This window comes from Mastomys coucha, unplaced genomic scaffold (genome assembly GCF_008632895.1).
Source record: "Mastomys coucha isolate ucsf_1 unplaced genomic scaffold, UCSF_Mcou_1 pScaffold14, whole genome shotgun sequence".
In the NCBI taxonomy this organism is placed as follows: Eukaryota; Metazoa; Chordata; class Mammalia; order Rodentia; family Muridae; genus Mastomys; species Mastomys coucha.
Window position 1 is genome coordinate 99,801,229 of NW_022196896.1, and position 14,707 is coordinate 99,815,935.

General features: G+C 46.3%; 1 pseudogene; it reads right to left on the reverse strand.

Annotated features, from left to right (window-relative positions):
• Window positions 1-11,193: 11,193 nt before the first annotated feature.
• LOC116089466 lies at window positions 11,194-12,595 on the reverse strand (annotated as a pseudogene).
• Between the last annotated feature and the right edge of the window lie 2,112 nt (window positions 12,596-14,707).

Consider the following 14,707-nt stretch of genomic DNA (forward strand, 5'->3'; position numbering starts at 1 on the left):
AGGAACCAGCCCCTGAGAGCTTGTGGTGTCTGTGCACATCTCCAGATAGCAAGAGACAAAGGCTGGATTGGAACACAGATCTGAAGAGCCTCGTACAACACTCCTAGGCCAGCAAGAATCTTCCTATGTGCTTGCCTGCCTCCCTGTCTACCCTACGTGGAACACTCAGGAGCTTGGAGAACCAGGAATGAGATGTGATGAGAGATGTCTGGCCATCCCAGGCTGCAGTTTTGGGGATTCGAGAAGCTCGGGGGCTTCCAGGGGAAGAGTGGTCCAAGAGAAGAGTGTCATTCAGAAGCTGAAAGGCCTCCCGGATGTGAGCTCTCTTGGCAGCCTCCGTTTCTGCAGACCCATTTGCCTCGGGAACCACAAACCCCAAATGTAAAGGAATCTATTTTCTAAGGAAAACACATACTTATACATTCTGAGTAATTTCCCGTGGAACAAGGAAAAAATAAACACAACACTCCAAATGGTATTTTGCTTACAAATGGGTTCAAGTAAAGAGAAGAGGGAGAAGAAAATACAGGGTCAAGGGGAAACTCTCTACAGCTTCCAAACCTCAGAACAAGCCTGCAGCTGAAGGGGTTGATGGCACGGGACAGAGCGTGGTGTGAGGTCGGGAGTGGCCAGAGCTGGGGGCTTGCTGGATCCTTTTCTGAAAGCCCCTTGTCTACCCTAGGAAGGCTGGGGGTGGGATGCACACATGGAAGGGGCCGACCAGCTGGAGGGGAAGAATCCTGGAACCACAGACCACAGCTTCAGATGGGGATCATGGCCAAGTGCATTGTGGGAATTAGCTTGCCAATGGCCATGTGAGTGGAATAGAAATAAAAAGCAATGGTGTCATGATCAACAAGATGGGCAGAGGACAACAAATCTGCAAGGGTCCAGAGGGCCCAGGCAAAACGAATAAGGAGGGATCTCGGACCATGATCAGCAAGGTCTCTAGAGAAATTGTGAATGAAATGGGTGGGTTAAGTGGTCTCAAATCACCTTCCAGGGCTAACTCAGTGTCCCTGTACACAACTGCCTGATCCCCACAACAGGGGACAGAGATGGAACTTGGGAAATGGACACTTGAGAGCTAAGAGAATTTTGAAGCACTAAGCATCAATTTGCAGTGCAAATCAGACCTAGGAGGACATCATGACTGGCAGAGGGCCCAGGATATTGCAGCTCCCATGCTGAGAACAGCTGCCTTGGATTTGCTCAAAGCACAAGATTCCTATCATGCAGGCTTTCCGGATCTCCAGGGCCCTACAGGATACCCTAGCTATCATGAAGACTGAGTTCTTCTCTTACCAGCAGTCCCTGCTCCATCTGAACAGACACAGCTCTGGGGACAGGCCCTCTGGCCCATATGACCTTGCCTGAACCCTAGAGCAGCCAGGTGAGGAAGGCAGAATCCTCATTCCCCCTCCACATCTGAGGAGACAGAGGCTCAGAGAAACTGCTGCTGGACGTTGGCCACATGCCTAGCAAAGCCAGGACTGATGCCCCCAGCCACTTTCCCAGAGAAGGCACCCCCAACAACCCTACCCCAAGAGGAGACTTACTGTCCCCAGAATATGCCTGATGGCTAGTAGTGAGGATACAGAATGTCGATGGCAGGAATCCTATCTCATGTTCTCCATAGCATCCCACCTCCCCCAGGTTCCTCCCTCCTAAACCCACAGTTTAGGAGATACAGGAGACAAAGAGATCCAGTGCCATGAACACTAGGCTAGGGCCCAGGAGACCCAGGTCTGAGGTTACCTGCCCTTGAGAAGTCTGTTGAGCTTCAGTTTCCTTAGCAGAAAAAAAATAGGTATATTTTAGATTATAGAATCAGAGCTTTGTTTTTCCCACAAAAGAATATTCATAAGCCCCAAGCTAGAAGCAGAGTGAGAAGAGCCATTTCTATGGGGTCCACATGAAACTGGACTGAGCAGGCTGCACATCCTGTTTCCATTCATCCTCTCCACCGGACCACAGCCAATGAGGTTTGAAAGCTCCATCCTTTGCCACCGAGAGAGTCAGATCTCAAAACCTGCTGTGGCTTCTTTTGTCCTTGTGCCATCCTACAGGCTCAGTTGCTACCAAAATGCTGTCAGCTTCCAAATTTTAACTCCAGGCACAACAAATACCCACTCAAAACCTTACTGCTGGGTGTCTGTATCAGCTATCTGTTGCTGGGTAACAAATCCCACCCCCCCACACCCTCAAAAAAAAAAAAAAAACCCCTATGTGCTCAAAAACAACAAGTAGCATCTCACTGTGTCTGAAGGTCAGAAACCCAGAAGCAACTTGGCTGGGACTTCAGGCTCAAGTTCTAGCACGAAGCTGAGTCAGGATGCACACAGAGTTGTCATCTGACGGCTCCATGAGTCACAACGCGACTGTCTATTCACTTGGATGAAATGTCGGTGACGCTAAGCTGCTGCCACATACACTTCTTGTGACATAGCAGCAGACTTCCCTGCCCCTTCTGTCCCCCAGTACGTGATCCAAGAAGAGGTTCATGGTGCTTTCTAGGACCGAGGCTTTGGAGTCACACAGACTTTAGCATCACCAAATGTTGTTAGAGGTAACCTGATCAGTTCGCCCGTGGCCAGGGGAAATGACTGTCACTTTCTGGGACTATACCATCATTCTTGTCTGTTTTCTCCACGTCCTCCTCCTACAAGCCCTCATTCCTCCATATCTTTTTCTTTAGTCCCTATCAGTTAACCTCCTTCATCTCTTTATCCAACCACTCTGTCAGAGGTTCCATAAGAATAGGAAGCCCTAGTCTCCCCTAGAAAAGTTGGTCCTGGTTCCAAGCTATGCACAAAAAGCCAAGTTCAGCTCAGACTAGCAAGCTTGCTTCTCACATCACACGAAGGCCTTCTTTTACCCATGATCTTCATGGACAGCTACTCTCCGGGGCCTTTCCCATCCTCACATTTACTATCTCCATTCTAAATGTGTCCGCCATGTGTCAGCCAACACTGCTTTGATGTTAGACACCTTTCTGCTTCCCAGTGTCAGAGGGTCTCTGATTTCCCATTAACCACCAGCAGCTAACCTTGCCCTGTCCTAGTACAAAACAGTTAAAGTCCAAAGCTCGCTTTGAGCCACAGCTCCTCCAGTAGTGTAGCCCTGGGGCACTGAGGCCATGCCCAGGGTCAAGGGCTAGCTCCCACTGCTTTGGACCCATCTTGAGCCCACATCTTAGTAGCCATTTTCTTGCTCTCATTCTTCCTTTTGCTCTGAGGCCACAACATCCTCGGTCACTCGAATTCAGAGGGGCCGCCTTCTGTAGAGCTTTGGGTGGGATGGACCCACCCTCATCCTGCTTCCTCTCACCTGGATCATGATCTGGAGTCACAGGACTGCCAGTCTGCATTGTCCCAGCCCAGTGGACCTTCAGGCTTTATCCTTCCTTCTTTTCCAGGCAGAGGCCCCCTCAGTTTGATCCCTGCATGAGATGACCCAAAGTGTCCCATTGTCAGGACCCCAGAGGAGATAAAGAAGGAAGTTAGAGCTCCTGCCTCTTAAGATGTCTTATCTTCTTGAACTTGAATTATTAATCAAACTTCTTTATCTTTAAGAGTAATACGGTGGCCTCTGTCTGAGACATTTGGATGGAAAGGAACCTCTACTCTCATGGGTTCCCATTTCCGTGAAACCCTCCAGAGATGATGTGAAAATACAGACAACGTTTCCTGGCCATATCCTAGCCCTCTCCACTCACAAGATGGAGTCTACCTTTCTGGACCATCATCTTAAATGCTAGAGCATGAGCCACCATTGTCTCTTTAAAGCTCAATTTCTATTCCAGCTCTGCTTTCTACTCAGGAGAAGGAATGCCATGTCCCCTTCTAGGTTCCACCAATACTGCCACTGCCTTCCTACCCTGCACATGTCCTCCCCTCTAGTCACCCACTCCCATTACTGTGGGATACCCAGCCTTGTGCTTGCTTTGTTTGGTCTCCTCCATACGGTGAGCTTGCATTAGCCTCTGCAAAGATCTCCCCTGCCCCCCAGAGACTGCTGCTAGAGTCCACAATGACAGGGGAGCTAAAGGTTTCCCGGTTGGTTGCCAGCCCTCAGCAGATTCTGGTCTTAGGCAGAGAAAATCAACTTTCCTGGCCAAGGCCCTGGCTTTCCAGCAGAACCACAACCTCCACAAGCTGTTGGCATGCACTCTGGGAAGGACACATGGGATGGAAAACAGAATTGTGGGTATGGGCAGCATGCAGGTCCCACAAGGCAGAGGCCTGTTCCTTTCCCGCAGGGGCAGCCCCAACACGTGCACTATGGGTTCTGGTCCCCATGTGAACCTGGGAAACAAAACTGACCTGGAACCTGAATGGTAGGGGCAGCCAAAGAGCAGAGAACATGACAAGGACATGCCATGTCATGCCACATGCCATGAATGCCATGTTCCACTGGTTCCTGCCTCCCTAACTGGGAATTCTCCCATATGGCCTGACCCTCAGAGTGATAGGACACTGGCAGAGACAAAAATGAATAGCATCCCATCCTGTCCCCGAGTCCTTTTCCCAAGGACAAGCTGTTAGCCACACACTAGCTCTCTGCTCAAGTTACAGCTGGTGCTGTACCTGGCTTCCAGTGCAGGCCCAGACATTTGCCTGGACTTCCCAGCAGTAGTTGTGAGCCAGCCCTGAATCCAGTCATCTCTTCGTGGAGTCTGGAGAAAGGAGGCTGGCCGGGCTTCCTCTAGTGGTCCCAGAAAACACCCTGCAGGCGAGCAAGGTAAAACAGACTAAGAAGAGCTGTTAGAGAGATCCACACAAAGTCTGACACTAGCCGGTGGCACTTGTTCCCTGTGGAAAACACTGTAAGGTGGCTGGTACCTCCCTCCTGGGACTCCCCTAGATAGAAAAGATTGCAACCAAACATAAGTTCGTTAGTGCTGGCTCAACTCAGCCAGAGCCATACCCCTGGGTCGAGTAGAAGCAAAGGCTAAGAAGAAAATAGTGGCTTTCAAAGTCTCCCTTTAGGAGGGCATGATCCCCCTTTACAGAGGAGGAAACTGTGGCACCAGCTCTTTCAGATACAAAGTGACAGCACCTGGATTTCAACTCAAGTGTTCTGACACTCACGGATGAAAAGCCAAGGTCACAGGATCAAACCTCGACAGAGCTGAGAGAGTGCGTGCAATTAATATTTTGTAAGAGGCCTGGCCCTGAGGCATGTGATCTTTACCAACCCGTTCCTCTGCCTTCCAGTGACAGACAGCTAGGAAGTCCCACCCAGACCCCTGACCATGAACGAAGCACCCCGAAGATACTAGAATACTGGCAGCTTGCTTAAACTAAGAATCAGGGTATTTTGAAATAAAGCTTTCACGAACTGCAAACCGTTTAGAAATCAAAGCATCGCTTTGAGAAGCAGAAGGCAAACGAGGCCCCATCCCCCACTGTTCCCCTCCCCAGTCTGCTCCCCACCTCTCATCGATGGCTAGGGGACCTTGACACCTCTAAAGAAGCCCGCCATAAAGAAGATAAACTGCTAAGCTTCCCGCCATGGACAAAGGATTGCAGACTTCCAGGAAAGTCATCAGAGGGAGATCCGGAAGTCAGAGCGATTAGCTGAGTGTCTGGCACCTGAGGCCACACCTAGGCATACGCTGGGTCCTGCACACTCCCGGCCTGGTCCGAGGCCAACATGTTCTCTTGCGCACGTCTGCACTGCCTAACAAGGTCTGGCATCTGCCTTCCTCTGCTTGGGCCTCCCGGGGCCGCTCCGAATGTGTAGACACTACCCCCTGGTGGGCTTGGGCGCCCTGTGCAGGCTCAGGTCTTGGCCTCCTGAACCGAGTTTGGTATTCCTAAAAGAAGCCCCAGCACGGAAGCTGTTGGAGGACTGAGGTTCCATGGAGTGGGTGAGGACCTCCCGGATCCTAGAGGAAGCAAAAGAAAGAAGGAGAGGTTTGGTGTTGCCCTCTGAGAGAGCAACGGAGATGGATGTAGGGGAGCAACAGGAAGGTGCCTGCGGAGCTTTCTAGAAATCAACACCTGTTGTTGGAAAGAAAAGCAATCCATGCGAGCCAGAGGAAAAGCTGAGACTGAGCAGTCGCCTGAGGCCTGGGACTTGCGGGTGGTAGGGGATGAAGCTGAGTGGTCTTTCAAACTTAGCAAATAAAAATCTGGTTGCCCTGTTAAACTTTCATCTATGGTTAACAGATTATCTTTAGCAACCTACTTTCCATGCAAGATGAGTAGGGTGCCTGTGCAAAGAGCCAGGGAATTGATGCTGCATTCAGGATTACAGGAGTTAGGAATATAACTGTAATACCCCAAATCAACTCCTCACCTGCCTAGTTCATTAATCAGTTCATTAGTTAAAGCTAGTAGGTCTCTTATTAGAAGAAAACAAACAGGTTTGCCTCGATCACAGTCTTCATATTGAAGAATAAACAGGTTTCAGATGTAACTTTTCTACTAAAGAATCATATTTTTACAATGGCTGCTTTCAATAATCACTATTCACATTTTTGGTAAATGACTAGATTTTTTTTTAAAAAATTCATTCTGAGATATATAAAGGCTTGAGGATATAAAAATTTAAATAAGTTCTAAGAATCACAAAAACGCTTGTAGATATATAGAAATAAAGAAGGTTTCAGATTCCTTTCCCAATCTATGCTTTTATTGCCCTGAGATTCCGGGCAATAAAATAGTTGATGAAGCACCAACTGTTTTACTGCTCAGTCACAAGCTCGAGATTTTGAATTTTCTTTGATTATCTTCTAGATATAGACTTAGAGATGCCTTTTATTGGGCTAAAATATCTCTATCCAATCTATATTCTTGGCTCTTTGAACAGAAAGAAAGAATGTTCATGTTGAGAAAAAGAAAAAAAAAATGCTGCCGTTCTTCCTAAGATTCAAAGGTGTAAGTCTACTCCTGCTGATTTACAGACTCCTATTAACCGCTGTTCCTACAACGTGAATTTCAATAAAATGGTAATGCTACTATATCTCCCTTTATGAACTTAAAATTCACATTCGTTTCAGGGAATCTTCTTTGATTCCTGAGTCTTGGATCCACCTGCCAGAGTCAATAGACTCCAGATAAGTAGCAAGCCTAAGTTTTTGGATCGGTCTGTCCCTAAGAATGGCATTTTCCCTGGTCTTGGGATTCCTCCCCTTCCCCAGTAACACAAAAATTTAACTTCTGTCCTGAGTCTATATTTGTCTCAACAGGTTTTCACTTGGCTGACAGGCTCCATCCAGGGATGCAAACCGCTGACTTGCTGAAAGCTGATGTCAATCAGTCCAGCCTCGATGATTGCTCCTCGTCTTGTCAGCTGGCTCAGCTAATCAGAGGCTTTTGATAAATGCCTCCATTGTCCAGCCTTTGACTAGCCTCTCAGCCTTCCTGGGCCCCGACAACAACACCCTAAAGTCAGCTGGAAGTAGTTACAGAAGAGAATACGTTGTCTATTACCCCACCTAACAGGCTGAAAATTCTAAGTCAAAAGGAAACTCCATAGCATAGAGGACAAAATAGGTACCTATAAGCTAATTGACATATCAGAAAAATGGGCCAGGATTTGTCGATTGATAGATTTATTAACTAAAATAGTTCTACAATATAATAGGATACTTGAACTGCTTTATTCAGAACAAAAGGGTATTATATGACTTTAAAAATATTATTTATATGCAAACCATTCGGGGCTATAATCTGGCTGTACTCAAGAGACATTACAAAAAGGAACATGAGATAAAATAAACAACTGGTCCCCCATCCATTCCCAGGATCCTTTTAGATAGTAACCCTAATGGATAGTAGATCCAAAAATAAACAAGTACCTATCATAGGATCAAAGACTTGACTTGAGAGGCAACACCAGGGGGAATGTAATGTCCAAAATTAACCTGTAAGCCCTATCTACCCAGGGCACCGGGAAACTTCCTAGAATGCTAGGAACTGTAGTTCTTAGAAAATAAAGCTTCATGGGAAAATAGCATGACCTATAGGTTTGTCCTAATAAACCCCTCATCATAACGCATGGCTCAAGACCATTCTCTACTGAGCAATTCCAGGGAATGGTCCTGACCTAAGTCCTTATTTTGGTCAGTACTTAATATTTAATAAAGCTTGCTTTTAAGTTTGGCCCAAAATGGTGGGATTGTTTTTTTTTTTTATCTCCAACAAACCTCATGATTAACACAGCCAATAAGCAATATACTAGAAATGGGGATCCCTGTATCTCCCAAGGAGATAGAAGTGGAACATAGAAGAGACTGAGCAGCAACAACAACAACAAAAGTCTTGCAATGGGGAATGTTGGTGTGGACTCACTTGTCAATATACAGAGATGTAAGAACGAATATATAGATGAGTGTGTATGTGCGTGTATGAGAGAGAGAAAGAGGGGGAAAGAGAGGAGTGAGAGGGAGGGGGAAAGAGAGAGAGAGAGAGAGAGAGAGAGAATATTATGGTCTGTATGCTTCAGTTCCAAGGTCATACACTGAAACTCTAACTCCAGTGGGATAGTATTAGGATATGGGGCGTTGAAAGGCAATTAGGTTTGCTGAGATGGTGGGTGGAGGACCCCATGATGGCATTCGTGTCTTTATAAGAAGTAGTAGATCGGAGCTTACTGTCTCCATCATGTTACTGTAACTGGCCCCGGCAGAAATGAAGGCATTCTAAAGAGACAACGGTGTCTCTCAATCTATCAGACTATTGAAGCAATGGGCCCCAAAGAAATGAGAATTTCCCCCAGGAAGTTTATTCTGGGAGAAGGGAAGGGCACCAGCCAAAAGGGGGAACTCATCTGTGGAAACAGACTTCACCCAGTTCCAAGGACTTGTGAGATCACCTTACAGAATGAGACTGAAGCCCAGTGATGTCAGTGGTGGGTGGGACCGTGCTCTCACGGGGCTGCTTAGCTGTGCGAATCCTTGTCTCTGTTTAAACGCTGATCTCACTTCAGGACCAGAAGGACTCGAGGGGTTTGCTTGGATCTCTTCCCAGTGTGGCCACATTGAATAACTTCCTTTCTCTGCTTTGCTTTTAAATAAGCTCTTTTAATTGGCTTATTGATGGCAGGTAGCCCTGACTTGGGCCACAGATTGTGACCCCCCAAGTTTGACAACAAAATGACAGAAAATGGCCAACAGGCAACCGAGAAGAGAACTTTCAGGGAACTCGGGAAGCACCATGGCAACACCACAGCCCTCAGGTGAATATGTAGGTCATGGGATGGGAGAGAAACAAGGGAGCAAGCAGGAGGTGGAGAAATGGAAGAGAAGCCAAGCAGTGTGTGCTCTATGAAGTGAGGTGGAACTGGAAACACAAAGGCGGTTGCTGTTCGTGCTCCTTGGAAAATGGCAAATTACACTGTCCATCAATAGAGCCAGTAATGCTCGCAAGCACCACTGGGCCCACGCCTTCTTCCTTTGAGAAAACCGGCCACTGTGTAAGTTGCTGTGACTCCCAGAGCTGTACCCCATCCCAGGAAGAAGAGCAGGGTGGAGAACCACAACTGACTTACATGTCCCGCTGTGTTTCCTTCTCATCATTGGCCTATTTGCTGATCTCTCTAGTTAGTTGTGGTGGAGACTCACCGATGAGACTGGATAACTCTAGATTGAATTACAGTGTTACTGTGCTGTGCTTAACTTTGGCCAGGGATCTGTTTCACAAAGACTTGAACATATCTAGAGGCCGGCCTGCTGCCATGCCATAAGGTAAGGGCAAGAAGACACCAAGACTCTGCCCAGAGTTTGAGCCACTCAGATGTGTAAGTGCGGGATGGAGAGATGGGGAAAGGAAGGGTAGCAAATGGTTTGAGCACTGTGAAGAGAGGCAGATCTGGAGACTCGGGTGGAGAGGAATAGCCTGACTACCCTGCAGTGACACCTGAGACCATGATGCCATCCCAGCCTATGCTGCCCTTGAGGCCATGTCTTGGTCTATGGCCATGCAGCAACAGGGGTCTGTGTCAATGTCTATGGCCCATATTACTACCAAAGGCAATGTGGGCATCCCTGATCTGGGCTGCTGCCTGCAACCATATTGATATCCAAAGGCTATGCAGAGCTGGCCCCACCCTACCCCGCCCCCCAAAGAGTGGGCCCTGAGCCTTGACCTGCAGCACAGGAGAGCTAGCTCTGGTGGTGGGAACATGAATGAGCTAGTCCCAACAATGTGAGCCACGGAGAGCAGACCCCAGGGTCATGAGAGCAGGAGAGCTAGCTCCACCTCTTACAGGCTTTGTTCAGCATTGGGTGAATTAGTCAGGACAGTGCTAGAGAGCTGGCCCTTCCCACAGGGTGCAGCTGACAGCTAATCAACTCACCTTCCACCCAGACTCAGATCCTGGGCTATGAGTTGTCCCACCCCAACATCTACCCCATCTGTGAACTTCTGGAACATGTGAAGGAGCCAGTCCTGCTAAACCAAAGCTGCGGGATCTCCATGACACAGGGCAACAACAGGATATCCAAGAAGAGTCCCAGTGAGGATCCAGTATTGACAGTGTAGCAGAAGCCAGAGGCCTCGAACCAGACCAATGACTCACTGCAATGAACATTTGTAAGTAAAGAAGAATGGACAACATGACTCATAGTACCACTAGAGACCACGGTACCATCCCTGGTTGGGGCAGCCTCGGGGGGATCATGTGAATGTCCAGGAGCTGTGTGGAACTTGCCACATCCCTGACAAGCACCACCTCTCACTAACAGCAGCATGCCAGGGAGCAGGCCCTGTGCCTCAGTCATCTAGCAAGCACAGTGGAGCTGGTTCTCATGTTGGGCATGTGGGTGAGCCAGCCCTGAGGCCATAAGTATGAGAGAGCTGCCCCTCCCCAGCTGCAGCACTCAGGAGAGCAGGCCCTGCCCCTCGCCTGGATAGGACAGCAGAGCTGTCTCTGGTGATGGGGGCACAGGTGAGCTGGCCCCAAAGGAGAGAGTAAGGGAGAGCTGGGGCTGCTACTTGTCTGTCTTGAGGTGGTGGGGGTCCAGGGGTGATGCCCTTCCTCCTTCCCCCCTCATCACGTGCAATAATAGGGAGAGTGGGCCTGAAGCCAGGAGGGCAGGAGGGCAAGAGAGCTAGTCCTGCCCCACCCCCCACATCAGACTTGAATGTAGGTGCCTTTACCCACTGGGCCATCTCGCTGTCCTCTAAATGCATTTCTTTTTAATTTTCCTTAACTTTATTTTTTACATTAAACCAATGTCTGTCATGTAGCCACCAAAACCCTAGTAAATGGCACAGGTTTATAGTCCAGTTTAGACTCTAGCTTCTTGGAACCAGCCACTTTTCTGACTGCCTCCTGAACTGCAAAGTCGTGATCGGCAAGAACTGCAGACACACCTGCTTCAGGACAAACATTTCTCAGGTCTGCTCCCATTAAAGCCATCTGAAAGCTTTACAGTTGCTGCCTAATCTATTTTACCATGCTTTGTAATGGGGCCTGTGTGGATTTTTCCAACATATCTAATCTTGCTGGTTCATTTGGTAAATCAATATGTATTTTTCTATCTAATCCTCCTGGGTGTAGCAATGCAGGATCCAGTGTATCTGGTCTGTTTGTAGCCGTGATCATTTTAACTCTGTGCAGAGTATCAAATCCATCCATTTGATTTAGTAACACCATTAAAGTTCTCGGAATCTCTTCGTCAGCTGAAGCTCCCTCAGGAAACTGACGGCCACCAATAGCATCTATTTCAACCATAAAAATGATACATGGCTGGTGGTCCCTGGTATAATTAAACATTTCTCTAACCAAACGAGCACTTTCACCAATGGACTTGTCTACAATAGAACTAGACAAGACCTTTAGGAAGTTGCAGTCCAGCTGGCTGGCAACAGCTCATGCCAAGAGTGTGTTCCCACTCCCTGGTGGTCCATATAGCAAACAGACTTTTGGAGGTATTATTCCTACACGCTGGAATAATTCTGGATTTATAAGAGATAATTCTATTACCTCTCTTAATTCCTGAATCTGTTCTGACAGGCCTCCAATCTCAGAATCAGATACATTTCCAGGATCCTCATGAGACATGTTGTAAACCAATGGATACACCTCTCTTGGCAGATATCTCATGATGGTTAGTATGGTCATATCCAAAGCAACTCTGGTTCCTGGCTTCAGCTTACTTTAATCAAGCTGCTGATGACAACCTACGACATATCCTGGTCCATTTGTTGCTTTAACAATGAAGTTTTCTTCTGTTAATTGTTTAAGCACTTCATCTACAATCTGTCCAACACTTTGCAATGCCTTCAGATCATTTTCAGACTTTTCGTACTGCTTGGTAATTTATTTTAATTGTTCCCTTAGCTCCTTTAAAAAAAGATTTATTTATTTACTTATTTGTTTATTTACTTATGTATTTCTTTTGCATATATAAGAACACTGTCAATGTCTTCAGACACACAGAAGAGGGCACAAAAGCTCACTATAGATGGTTATGAGCCACTATGTGATTGCTGGGAATTGAACTCAGGACCTCTGGAAGAGCAGCCAGTGCTCTCTCTCCAGCCCCACTTAGCCCCTTAAGACTGCCACCAATCTCCTTGTGCTCTCATAGCTTCTTGCGGTATTCCTGAAGCGCCTTATCTATACACTCTGCCATGATGAGAAGCCATCACTCCGTTTAAATGTATTTTGACTAAAGGTTATTTTCAGTGTATGGTGGATTTGTTAGGATATAATCCCACTGGCAATCCAGAAACATCTGCAGTCTTCATTTCCCTCCAGCCTCATCTGATGTGTTACACTGTATTTCTACATAAGTTAATGAAACTGCCCGCAGTTTCACGAACGGGGTTCTATTCAACCAGGATGAATAAAGGACCTGAAATAAGGGGTTTGAAATGCAAAGAGAAAACACAAAGCCAAGTTGCGTCCCAATCAAGGCTCCACTTTACTGGGAATAAACCAGGGTTTTTATAGTCACAGGAGAAACTGAAAACAAGTCTCTAGATTACACTACAAAGAAAGTTCAGGTGCCAAAGTCCCCAGGTTCAGAAGATCTTCAGACAGCTGGCTGGCTGGCTGGCTGGCTGGCTGGCTGGCTGGCTGGCTGACTGGCTACTCAGGCGGTGGGCGTGGTCAGGAGGCTTCTTCAGAGACAAACAATCAACAGAGAGCATCTATCTTAGCTCCCAGGTGTTAGCCCCCAAACAGAGGCTGCCAGGAGTTCGATGGATGACTGAAGTGAAGAGGGGATGTAACAAGTTAGAATCACCCAACTACAGTGTTACTTTTGCATTGAAAAGTTAACTGTCTAAGAAAATAGAAACATTGGCACGCATCCCACCATTGTGTGTACTCCTTCCTATGGCTCTGAACTCTAACAGGCAGCATCTCTCTTGAGTTCCTTTACCATTCTCACAGGGGGAGGGTGCTATGAAAACTTGTGTCTGGCCTTATTAAGTTAATACACCTTTATTTCCCTTCATTTCTAAAAATTGCCTTCATTATGCATTTAACCCATAATATATTGGTAATATATTTCAGCCATTACAAATCTCTTCTGGAGCTGGGAGATAGTTCAGGTGGGAAAGTCCTTGCCAGGCAAGCATGATTACCTAATTTGGAGCCCAAACAGCACTTACATAAAAAGCTAGGCGTGGCTGCGCGTACCTGCAATACCAGGACTAGGGAGATGTGGGCAGGAGGCTCCAGGCAGCCAGTCTAGTCCAATCAGTGACTATGGCCTTAATAACAGACCTGCTCTCAAGACCTAAAGTGATTGAGGAAAATGTCCAATGTTGACATCTGACCTCCCAACGAATTTACACATGTATGGAAGACACACACACACACACACACACACACACACATCTTGAGCTATCTTTTCAACTCTTTTCTGTTTAAATGACAAATGTAATCATGTGGTTTTTTTTTTTAAGATTTATTTATTTATTACATGTAAGTACACTGTAACTGTCTTCAGACACTCCAGAAGAGGGTGTCAGATCTCATTACAGATGATTTTGAGCCACCGTATGGTTGCTGGGATTTGAACTCAGGACCTTCAGAAGAGCAGTCAGTGCTCTTAACCGCTAAGTCTTCTCACCAGCCCAATCATGTGGTTTTTTTTAAACTATTATTTTATTAGTGGATAATAATTATACAGAACAATTTCTCCTAAGATTTTATACTGAGAGGCCACCTAAATTTCACATTTTCTCTTGTTTACAATGTGTATGTGCATTTAACTTTTTAAAACAATGTATTCTCTAATTTGAGTTTTTAGAAGTTTTCTTTCAAACGCCTGAGTGTGATTTTTTTTTCCGATTGTCTTCATTGGGATTCACTATGCATTCTGTAACTGTAGGTTACTGCTTTTAATCAATTTTAGAAAATCGGGGGGAAGGTATTATTATTTATTTTAAATAATGAATTTTATATTTATTATAAATCCTTATTTGCTTATTCCCACCTCTGGTCTTGTTTATATTGATTTGTTTCTCCTAACTATACCTTATATTTTCTCATATTTCCATTTGTATAGCATATTTTTAATTTTGGAAACAACCTCAAAGTTTCAGGCAAGTTACAAATGAAGTAAATCCTTTTTTAAATAATAATGAGTTATTATTGATGTCATCATTTATTATTACTACTACTACTACTATTCAGTCTTAATATGTAGCCTGTGCTGGCCTGGAACCCCTACATAGTCCAGTTAGCCTTAACCTTGTGCTCCTCCTATCTCAGCTTCCAGAGGATTGGGGTTACA